This window comes from Chelonia mydas, chromosome 2 (assembly GCF_015237465.2).
Source record: "Chelonia mydas isolate rCheMyd1 chromosome 2, rCheMyd1.pri.v2, whole genome shotgun sequence".
In the NCBI taxonomy this organism is placed as follows: Eukaryota; Metazoa; Chordata; order Testudines; family Cheloniidae; genus Chelonia; species Chelonia mydas.
Genome location: NC_057850.1, coordinates 209,220,399 through 209,233,014, shown reverse-complemented (window position 1 = coordinate 209,233,014; position 12,616 = coordinate 209,220,399).

The window sequence follows — 12,616 nt, the reverse complement described above, 5'->3', positions numbered from 1 at the left end:
AAGGTTTATCCTCTAGTTCATCAATGTGGCTTATTACCAGAACATAGTTACACAGTTCAAAACTATCTATAATAAAAGTCTAAAAAATATAGTCAGTTTCTCACCCCAGGGCAAGTAGTGCCTAGAATTTAAGGCATCTTGTGCCTGCTGCCCCGCATACCGCACAGCAGTGCCTTCAGCCACACCCAGACTCGTTGTCAGTCCTCTCCTGTCCTTGTACAAGGACAGCAACCCCAGCCCTTTCAACTGGGGTGCCACCATAGTCTTTCCACCAGAACCCCCCACTGTCTCTTTGCTGGGGAACATCCCTACCCCAGCCCCTCCCTGGGCCTCTCATAGTTCCTCTGGGTCTAGTTTTTTAGCCGTGGAGAGGTCAGAGGGTGAGCCCCTCTGCGGCTCCCTGGCTTTCAACCCTCTCTCGCCCTTGGCTGTAATTTTTGGGCTTAGAACTAGCAGGCAACTCCATCTGCTACTGGTGCTGCTCCTGCTGCTGCCTTCATGTCTCTCCAGCTCTTGTTCAGGGACATCAGTCAGCAAACCCCTCTTGCTGCTCTCCAGCCTTCAGCCTCATCCCAGGAGAAAAACCTGCTTTCTTCCAGGATATTGTCCAGTTCAGTCCCTCGTCTCTGGCAGTTCTCACCTGACCCTGGCTGACCCAGGCAGCTCTCACCTACCTCTTTCCTTGCTCCTCCAGTCTGTTCTCTGAATCACTGGGACTCCCTCTCACCAATCTTTCTCTGAGCCTGTATAGCCCACAGATGGTTCCCTGGCCTCTTAACTGGCCAAATGGGAGCACTTCCCCTGGCAAAGGGGAACTGGACCCACTCTATTTACAGGGGCCAACCACTCTGTGACATAGGTAGAGTGCTATGGTGCTGTGTGCTTTAAATCCTCCGATGGTACAAGTGTTTATGCACTAAAACTAAATGGGAGACACTCCAACACAGGTTTATTTCATGAGGATGCATCCACAACCAAATCACCGTGGTGCTGAAAGGATTTTTCATCTACAGTGACTGGCTTCTGCTCACTCAAGATAGCTGACGTAACAGGGCCTTTCAGTGAAGCTCCATGCGTCAAAGTTTCATTTTCTTGTATTTGTGTCCACAGCTGATATGAATTACGAATTGGCCTACGGCTATGTCCACGCAATGAGTTAAGGGTGTGATTCACAACTCACACAGACATACACACACGAGCTCGATGAGAGCTAGGGCGATCACAAATAGTAGTGCAGCCGCTGGTAGTATGGACGATGGCAGCATGGTTTAGCCCCACTGTGGACGGACCCTTGAGGTTCAGGTGGGTTTGTACGTGGCACGGCTTAGCCCTGCTGCTGCTGCCCAGGCTACCGCAGCTAGACTACTACTTATACTCGTGCTAGCTCAATGAAAGCTTACGCGACTATGTACATGAGCACAGGCACCAACTCCGTGGGTGCTCCAGGGCTGGAGGTCGAGCACCGCTGGGGGAATCAGAAAGTTGGTGCCTCTGTACGTGATCTGGTAGTCACACTTTTCTCTCGTAGTGTAGATATAACCTAAATATCACCTACACTGTGATGTTGTTGGCTAAGTTTACAGTGGTTTCTCAATAATATTTGGAAAAAATATTTGCAGCATAATTTGATGCAGTGACAAAAAATATTCAGCACTGAGAGACAAGGAAGAAAATGTCCCTTCTCCACGTCTCCCTCTCAGAAATAGTGCTTTCAGGTTTGTGTATCGTGATCAGTGGAACTACGGTCAGAGGGCCAATGTGCCCTGGAGGTATTGTTATTGATGGGACAGCAGCAGAATACAGAATCGAAAGGTGGATAAGAACCTGGTTAAAGGGGAGACTACAACCGGTCATACTGAAAGGTGAACTGGAGGGAGGTAACTAATGGAGTTCCTCAGGGATCCATTTTGGGACCAATCTTATTTAACATTTTTTATTAATGACTTTGGCCTAAAGTGGGAGTGTGCTAATTAAATTTGCCAATTACACGAAGTTGGGAGATATTGCCAATATGGAGGAGGACTGGAATATCATTCAAGAAGATCTGGATGACTTTGGAAACTGGACTAATAAAAATGAGATGAAGTTTAATAGTGCAAAGTGCAAGGTCATGCACTGTAACAAGATTTTTTGCTATAAGCTGGGTATAAGGCCTCACAGGTCTAGAACCAAGGCCTGTAGAGCTACCTGGCAGCTGCAAGTTGCCACTCAGCAGTAGCTGTTATCAAGTTGCACTCCACCTTCTATGACCTGCTGTGAACACAGACCATGGGTAGTTCTGCCTCAAGGGTTTGACAGACAGCAGCCCCATGGCTCCTGATTGGCTCCCTGCCTTATATAAATCCAAGGGGCATTCCAGAAAGTGTCTAGACAACAGTACAGATCTTATGAAGTTGCCATGACCATTTCTGCTCCTTGTTCTTGAATTCCTGGCTTGACCTCGGCTTGATTTTGACTTCACCTCCAGACTTGGACCCTGAAACCTGACTTGGACTCTCTGACCTTTGGCATTAACCCTGGCCTGGAACTTACTCTGAACTGCTCTGCTACTCCCAATCTCAAATTTGCTCCTGCCCTGACCCTTGGCCCTGACTGTTCTTGTTGGCATACTGATACTGGGGACTTATCACTTGGAAGCAACAGAGGAGGAGAAACACTTGGGTCTACTGGTTGGTCACAGGATGACTATGAGCTGCGGAAGTGATACAACCATGAAAAAGGCTAATGCAATCCTAGGATGCATCTGGAGAGGTATTTCCAGTAAAGAGCGGGAAGTGTTCATACCATTATACAAGAGCCTGATGGAACCTCATTTGGAATACTGTGTGCATTTCAGTCTTCCATGTTGAAAAAGATAAATTCAAACTGGAACAGGTGCAGAGAAGGGTTACTAGGAATGGAGAACCTACCTTGAGAGTGCACGCTCAAAGAGACTGGCTTGTTTAGCCTAACCAAAAGGAGGCTGAGGGGAGATATGAATGCTCTCTATAAATACATCAGAGGGATAAATACCAGGGAGGGAGAGAAGTTATTTGAGTTAAGCACCAATGTTGACACAAGAACAAATGGATATAAACAGGCCATCAACAAGTTTAGGCTTGAAATTAGATGAAGGTTTCTAGCCATCAGAGAAGTGAAGTTCTGGAACAGCCCATCCAAGGGGGAGCAGTGGGGGCAAAAAATCTAAGTGGCTTCTTGACTGGGACTGCCTACAATGGCATGTAGCCAACTTGCTACTGCTAGTAACAAATATCCCCAGTGACCAGTGATGGGACACTAGATGGAGAGGGCTCTGAGTTACTATGGAGAATTCCTTTCCAGATGTCTGCCTGGTGGGTTTTGCCAACATGCTCAGGGTCCAACTGATCGCCATATTTGGGATCAAGAAGGAATTTTTCCCTGGGTCAGATTGGCAGAGACCCTGGGTTTTTTTTCACATTCCTCTGTAGCATGGGGCTGAGGTCACTTGCAGGTTTAAACTAGAGTAACTGATGGAGTCTCTGTAACCGAAGCCTTTAAATCATGTTTTGAGATGTGAGTAACTCAGCTAGAGCTTCTATGGGTCTATTACAGGAGTAGGTGGGCAAGATTCTGTGACCTCGAATCTGCAGGAGGTCAGACTAGATGATCATGATGGTCCCTTCTTGGCCTTAAAGTCTATGAGAACAGGGATTGTGGGAAGTTAGGCTGGATGGAACTCAGCCATATGTACAGAGCAGTGCACAGGATAAAATAAAGACCTCCTAGTTCAATTTAGCAAGCATTTAGCTTCACTCTCTGTGAATGAAACAGTTGGTACTTCATGAAGTGACTAGCGACTGGGAAACCTGAAAAGCTTCCGAGGTTGAGTTTAGATAACCGACAAGAAAGTTGGGAGACCCCTGTCCAGTTTCCAGTAGCCCCTGGCCCTTTTCATGCAACTCCTCTCTGTACAACCCCCTCCTTCCAAAAGCTTTTTTTCAGGGGCAGATCTGGAACCTTCCAGATGGTAACTATTCTTCAATCAAGGCCAAAGTAACCTATGGTACTTTGTGTAGTAATGTCTCTTTGGAACTGATACCTAAGTGAGAACTGCCAGAGACCAGGGGCCTGAACTGATCAAGGTGCCAAAGAATGAACGTTGTTCCTGGGAGAAGTTTGGAGTCTGGAGAGCAGCAAGGGGAGGCCTGAGGCCATGGGCTCTGTAACTGTAAGACCTTTGTGTGTTACGTATTGTGGCTACACTGAAATTCTGCTTACTTTGGAGCCTCAGGTTAATTTAATGGAAAGTGTTGCTGCTGCAAAAATTGTGTGTGTGGAGTGATGTCTCTCCAGCAGCGCGTTGGATTCCCACGGCTGGTTGGCCAGACTCCCCACCAAAATAAGCATGCTTACAGGGTGAGATAGGGAGTGACTGGGGAAGGGGAAGGGAAGCCACCTGGGGTTATCTCATTTGGCTATGTGGCTTCAGAGGGAAGCCAGAAAGATGATCCCATGATGGCTGAGAGGTCTTGAAAAGAATCCTGGAGGATGGAAGGCAGGGAAGCAATTAATATGTGTGCCGTTTTAAAGTTGGGAGTTTTAAAGATTAAAAAATTGATTGCAAACCCTGGGGAAAATGTAATGTCCTTTGTTTGGATGGTTGATGCTTTTTCTGGTGCATAAAAGAAATGCCAACCTAGCTCATCCAAATGAATATTTCCTTGGAATAGTGATGAGTGTACACCGGCTGAATATGTTGGGCTCTGGAAGAGGGATGAGACAATAAGTAGTTTATCCTCCACATTTCTTATCAGTTCTCAGTGGCAATCAATATGCTATTAAATTTTAAAATACTTGCTATTACTATTACTAGCTCACTCAGTTTCACTACATTATCTCTCAGACTGAAGTGTCAGTAGCTCCGGAGTTCCACTCCACTTGTTCCTTCATCTTGTTTTCAGGATTTAAAAATAAAATTTCAGTTATTTTTAACATGGTGAGTCAAGTTTGCCACCGAGCACTCACTAAACTCAGAATGGGTTGTTTGTTTTTTTTACCTGGCTTTCAGTCCATATAGTTGCAGTAGGCACAGCAGCTGCTCATTTACAAGAGTTATTATACAAGTCTATCAAATGCCAAAATCAGACCATGATTATTCTCTGTGGGAGTCAGGGTGTCATGCAGATGTTTGTATATGATATTGTTGGTTAGTGAGAGATTATAATTCTGTGCAAGCCTGTTTTGCTGTAATCCTGATCTTCATAAACAGCCCCAGTATTACGCACATATGTTTCAGGGAAATGTATGGCAATGCAATATTATTCTCTTGGTCACACTTTGAGGCATACTTCCTCAGGACTGTATTCTAAGATTCTTGCCCAGTTCTAACTAAGGCAAAACTTCCAGTGATCCAGGAGTTCATGAGTCCCCATTCCAGTAATGTAGTGCTCCATGCTGACCTGACTAATCAGGAGAATGGTCATATCAGTGGAGAACGAAGAGGCATGAAATGACTGCCCAACCTATGCACAGTAGGGGCTAGAGAGGCTCTGAACTCCCTGAATCCTAGAATAATTTTGCAATGTTTTAACCAGCTCTAATTTTAATACCTATATACATCCATTCACTCACCATGGAAATAGAAGACCCCCTATGGAATATAAAAGGAAGGGTAAACACCTTTAAATCCCTCCTGGCCAGAGGAAAAACCCTTTCACCTGTAAAGGGTTAAGAAGCTAGGATAACCTCGCTGGCACCTGACCAAAATGACCAATGAGGAGACAAGATACTTTCAAAGCTGGAGGCGGGGGGGAGAAACAAAGGTTCTCTCTGTCTGTGTGTTGCCTTTGCCGGGACCAGAGCAGGAATGAAGGTCAGAACTCCTGTAAAGGGTTAATAAGCAATCTAGTTAGATATGCGTTAGATTCTGTTTTGTTTAAATGGCTGATAAAATAAGTTGTGCTGGAGGGAATGTATATTCCTTTTTTTGTGTCTTTTTGTAACTTAAGGTTTAGCCTAGAGGGATTCTCTATGTTTTGAATCTGATTACCCCGTAAGGTATTTACCATCCTGATTTTACAGAGGTGATTCTTTTACTTTTTCTTCAATTAAAATTCTTCTTTTAAGAATCTGATTGCTTTTTCGTTGTTCTTAAGATTCAAGGATTTGGGTCTGTGTTCACCTATGCAAACTGGTGAGGATTTTTATCAAGCCTTCCCCAGGAAAGGGGGTGTAGGGTTTGGGAGGATGTGGCGGGGGAAGACGTTTCCAAGCGGGCTCTTTCCCTGTTATATATTTGTTAGATGCTTGGTGGTGGCAGCAATAAAGTCCAGGGGCAAAAGGTAAAATAGTTTGTACCTTGGGGAAGTTTTAACCTAAGCTGGTAAAAATAAGTTTACGGGGTTTTTCATGCGGGTCCCCACATCTGTACCCTAGAGTTCAGAGTGGGGAAGGAACCTTGACAGCCAGCTCTAATTTTAATATCTATATACATCCATTCACTCACCATGGAAATAGAACACCCCCTATGGGAGGTGAGGCTGGGACCCAGTAGTACAGTTGAAGAACACGTTTCAGAGTAGCAGCAGTGTTAGTCTGTATCCACAAAAAGAACAGGAGTACTTGTGGCACCTTAGAGACTAACAAATTTATTAGAGCATAAGCTTTCGTGGGCTACAGCCCACTTCATCGGATGCATAGAATGGTACATATAGTAAGAAGATATGTATAAGGTGGAAGTTACCATACCAACTGTAAGAGGCTAATTAATTAAGATGAGATATTATCAGCAGGAGAAAAAAAACTTTTGTAGTGATAATCAAGATGGCCCATTTAAACAGTTGACAAGAAGGTGTAAGGATACTTAACATGGGGAAATAGATTCAATATGTGTGATGACCCAGCCACTCCCAGTCTCTATTCAAACCCAAGCTAATGGTATCCAGTTTGCATATTAATTCAAGCTCAACAGTTTCTCATTGGAGTCTGTTTCTGAAGCTTTTCTGTTGCAAAATTGCCACCCTTAAGTCTTTTACTGAGTGGCCAGAGAGGTTGAAGTGTTCCCCTCAGTGATGAGCTGCCAAAATCTTAACAACCGGTTCCCTCCTCACCCCACGAGGGGGTCGTGGCCGGCCCCCGGGACTCCTGCCCCATCCACCCCTGTCCCCTGACTGCCTCCAGAACCAGGCAGGAGGGTCTCGTGGGCCACTGTAGTGGGTGTCCACCCCACCCCGTCCCTAAGAGCTAGAGGGACCTGCCGAGGCGCGAGGTGGGGAGTCCCGGTGGTGCTTACCTGGGGCGGCTCCCAGGAAGCATCCGGCAGGTCCCTCTGGCTCCTAGGGGTGGGGTAGCAGCCGCTCCCCCCACTGATCACATCAAAAGTGGTGCCTTAGGCACCGACTCCATGGGTGCTCCGGGGCTGGAGCACCCACAGGGAAAATTTAAACAGTTGACAAGAAGGTGTAAGCAGCTCCATACCCGGCCCCAGCTCACCTCACCTCCGCTCCGCCTCCTTCCCTGAACGCACCGCCCTGCTCTGCTTCTCCGCCCCCCGGCTTCCCATGAATCAGCTGTTCGCGTGGGAAGCCTGGGAGGGCTGAGAAGCAAGCGGCGGCTTCGCGCTCAGGCCCAGGGAGGTGGAGGCGAGCTGGGGCAGGAAGCAATTCCCGTGCGCACCCCCCGGGTTACCTGCTGCGGTGCGAGTGGCCCTCCTTGTGCCCCCCGCCCCTGCTCACCTCCACTCCGCCTCCTTGGGCCTGAGCTCGAAGCCGCTGCTTGCTTCTCAGCCCTCCCAGGCTTTCCGGGCAAACAGCTGATTCGCTGGAAACCGGGAGCGCGGAGAAGCAGAGCGGGGTAGTGCGTTCATGGGAGGAGGCAGAGGCAGAGCAGAGGTGAGCTGGGGCCGGGCGTGGGGCGGGGAGGTGTCGGTGGGTGCTCTGCATCCACCAAATTTTCCCCGTGGGTGCTCCAGCCCCAGAGCACCCACGGCGTCGGTGCCTAAGGCTCCACTTTTGGCCGGTTGTTAAATTTAGAAGCCCTTTTAGATCCAGTTGTGCCGCAGGACAACCAGTTCTAAAAGGGCTTCTAAATTTAACAACCGGTTCCAGTGAACTGGTGCCAACCGGCTCCAGCTCACCACTGGTTCCCCTACTGGTTTTGAATGTTATGATTCCTGATGTCACATTTGTGTCCATTTATTCATTTGCGTACAGACTGTCTGGTTTGGCCAATGTACATGGGAGAGGGGCATTGCAGGCACATGATGGCATATATCACATTGGTAGATGTGCAGGTGAACGAGCCCCTGATGGCGTGGCTAATGTGATTAGGTCCTATGGTGTCACTTGAAAAAATATGTGGACAGAGTTGGCATCAGGCTTTGTTGCAAGGATAGGTTCCTGGGTTACTGTTTTGGTTGTGTGGTTGCTGGAGAGTATTTGCTTCAGGTTGGGGGGCTGTCTGTAAGCGAGGACTGGTCTGTCTCCCAAGATCTGTGAGAGTGAGGGATCATTTTTCAGGATAGGTTGTAGATCTTTGATGATGCGCTGGAGAGGTTTTAGTTGGGGGCTGCAGGTGACAGCTAGTGGTGTTATGTTATTTTCTTTGTTGGGCCTGTCCTGAGTAGGTGACTTCTGGGTACTCCTCTGGCTCTGTCAATCTGTTTTTTCACTTCAGAAGTGGGTACTGTAGTTGTAAGAATGCTTGATAGAGATCTTGTAGGTGTTTGTCTCTGTCTGAAGGATTGGAGCAAATGCGGTTGTATCTTAGAGCTTGGCTGTAGACAATGGATCATGTGGTGTGTCCTGGATGGCAACTGGAGGCATGTAGGTAAGTATAGTGGTCAGTAGGTTTCCGGTATAGGGTGGTGTTTATGTGACCATCGCTTATTAGCACTGTAGTGTCCGGGAAATGGACCGCTTGTGTGGATTGGTCTAGGCTGAGGTTGATGGTGGGATGGAAATTGTTGAAATCATGGTGAAATTCCTCAAGGGCTTCTTTTCATGGGTCCAGATGATGAAGGTGTCATCAGTGTAGCGCAAGTAGAGTAGGGGCCTTAGGAGACGAGAGCTAAGAAAGCGTTGTTCTACGTCAGCCATAAAAATGTTGGCATACTGTGGGGCTATGCAGGTACCCATAACAGTGCCGCTGACTTGAAGGTATATATTGTCCCCAAATGTGAAATAGTTGTGGTTGAGGACAAAGTCACAAAGGTCAGCCACCAGGCTTGCCGTGACATTATCGGGGATACTGTTCCTGATAGCCTGTAGTCCATCTTTGTGTGGAATGTTGGTGTAGAGGGCTTCTACATCCATAGTGGCTAGGATGGTGTTTTCAGGAAGATCACCGATGGATTGTAGTTTCCTCAGGAAGTCAGTGGTGTCTCGAAGATAGCTGGGAGTGCTGGTAGGATAGGGCCTGAGGGGAGAGTCCACATAGCCAGACAATCCTGCTGTTAGGGTGCCAATGCCTGAGATGATGGGGCATCCAGGATTTCCAGGTTTATGGATCTTGGGTAGTAGATAGAAAACTCCTGGTCGGGGTTCTAGGCATGTGTCTGCACAGATCTGTTCCTGTGCTTTTTCAGTCTGCTGCACAAAGGTGGGAGACTTTTGACAAAGGACACCAGGGCAAACCCTTTCTCTTGCAAACCACTCCATGTATCCCCACAGAGCAGAAAGATCTTTTTAGTCAGGTCCCATCCAATAGAGAAGCAGCTTTCAAGGGAAATGGGGTAAGGGTTAAGGTGGGGGACATCTTAACAAGGTATGTAGTAGATTCTGTATCATGTGAAGTCTTTTAATCAAGACTGAATGTCATTCTAAAAAATATGCTGTACCTCAGCCAAAAGTTGTGGGCTTGATGCAGAAATTATGGAGTGAAATTCTGTTGCCTATATTATGCAGGAGGTCAGACTAGATAATCATAATGACCACTTCTGGTCTTACATTTTATTTATTATTATGATTCTTGAGGGATCATTGTTAGGATGCTCAGAGTTCAAAGGACACTCAGCATATATCTTCCTTATGAAGAGGATTTCATAATCTAATTCAGACAGAAAAATAGGATCCCCAGGAAAACCATTCAAACACAAAATGATGAAAGGATAACATTGGATTGGAAATCAACATATTCTGGATTCATCGATTTTAAGGTCACAAAGGAGACCACTATTAACATCTTGTCTGACCTCCAGCATAACACAAGCCATCTTACTCAGTGACTCCTGGATCTAGCCCAACAATGATGGAAAGTTTAAGTGGATTTTAAAGAGAAAACAGAAGAATCTTAGGGCTACAGCCACAAAGGGATTTAGGAGCCTAACTGATACTTTAGGTATCTCAGTTCAATGTTTAGGCACCACTGAAATCTTCAAAACCCCCGCTCAACTGCTGCCTAACCTTGGAAGCACCTAAAGTCCCTAGGCCCCAAAGGTTCTGCCGATAAAGTAACCCAAATTTCGGGTTGTGCACATGTGCAAAGCTACCTAAGTCTTGACACTGCTGATCAGCTTGGTGCCTAAGCCCTGGAGGCATTCTCAAACTAGGCATTCCCCTGACTTTCTTGCCTGCTGGTCTCAATCTGGTAGGTTTTCTCAGAGTACATCTAGCTCACACAAAAAGTGGTGGTGATACCCAAAAGTGCAGTGGTTAGGACACTTGTCTGGGAATTGGAAAATCTGGGAGACCCCTGAGAGACATAGCTATACCGACCTAAACCCCAGTCTAGACAGTGCTAGGTCGATTCTTCAATGCTCACTTCAATGCTGAGCATTGTAATACCCAAGTCCATTTGTTGGTCTAGTCCCTAGTGAACAAGAAATAATAAGTTGTTGCAAGTGCTGAAAGTAGCACGAAAGCAGCCCTAACAGAGTGAACTTTATTGGTGTTCAGATTCAAGGTTCTGGTTCAGTTCCATGCCCATACAGTACTAGCACTTGTATTTCAAACCCATACAAGCCAAATGTATCTAAAAGTTTAATAGGTTCGTTTGAATAAAATCCACCTCTGCAAGGTTACACACACACACACACTGTCCAGGACTGAATCTCTCTGTATTCTACTTACCTCTGCTTGAGCCACAGAAGTACTTGCAGCTGCAATGCTGCTGTAGTTACATGGCCTGCCATGATCCCAGCAGGCAGAAGGGTGTGGGCTGGGGATCAGAATATGACTGCCTAAGGAATGTGAAGTTCATGTGCATGACCAGCCTTACAGCTGTGTAAACCAAAGCCAGGATTTGGGCCTATAACAATTCAGGGAAGCTTGTATGAGTACCAGGGTACTCAGTAGGCACCTAAGACCCTGATTCAGCAAAATGATATAATCATGTGCTTAACTTCAAACATCCAAATAATCCTTTCCCTATTCAGCAAAGCACTTAAGCTTGTGTTTACATCTCATTGATGTTAGTGGAACGTAAGCACATAATTAAAGTTAAGCATGTGCTTAAAGTGTTTTGCTGAATTGGGGCCATAAGGAGCTTGTTTTCTCCTGTGAGGCATATAGGTGTCATTGAATTCCATTCCATTCACGCATATACTTACATTTTGTTGTCAGGAAATATCTAGGGGCAGATTCTTAGCTGGTGTTAATTCCCATTGCTCCATCTGGCCCCTAATCTTTCTAGGTTTAACAAAAAGCAGAGACATTTTAATGATGCACGGTTAATTTGGGGTTTATGGGGGAAGAAAAACAATTGAAGGAAAAATTATTACTAGTTCACTAAACAGAGAGCAATCTTTGCATTTGTAATGACATCCTTAATGGTGCTATACATGAAACTATTCTAAATGTTTCATATAGTGCTGTTAACCTTTTAGCATTAAAGATGGGCCTCTTTCCAATTTTCATTTATAAACAGGATCATTATTTCCCTGGTCTCTTGATTTTCAGCTGCATACCCCCCACCCCGCCCGCTAATCTAACAAATGTTGCTGTTGTATCCTAGAAACACAAAGAACCTATGGGGGTGCGGGGGGGGGGGGGAGGCGGACCTAACGCTCTCGAATGACTCATATAATATAATGCCAGACATTAGGACATCACATTATCATATGGAACCAGAAACAGCAAGAATGGAGCCCAAGGTAACTTTAAAAAATAATTATGATGAAATGGGTCCAAAAGTGATTGTTAAACCTGCTGATAGCTAGCAATTTGCTGTAGTAGCTTGAAATAGATAAATACCCATGCACATAATGTTTGCTATTATTGGTTCGGTGCTGAATTAATAAGATGTTTAGAACATTTGTGCAAATATACTGCTAGCATCATTGATTTAATTATGTAGCTGACCGATACCTTTCCTTAATTGCATCTAATCACCCTGCTTAGAATAGTATCTCAATTTGTTACATTGTTGGTTTTATAATTTAATAAATAAAAGCAAATTATTTTAGGTGGAGTTCTAAACGGCATTCATTTCCTCAGAGCTATTGAAAGAAATGCAACTACAGTTTGCAGAAAAGTTATCTCATCAAGTCACAGGGAGAAAAATACATAGGCTATAAGCACAACTTTTATACACAAAATAAAGCCTTTTGAAGGCCCAATCCTGCTTCTATTCAAGTCAATGGCAAAAGTCCCACTGACCTCCATAAAAGAACAGGCGCTTTGTATACACTATGGGTGCAATCCGACAAGAAGTTGACTAT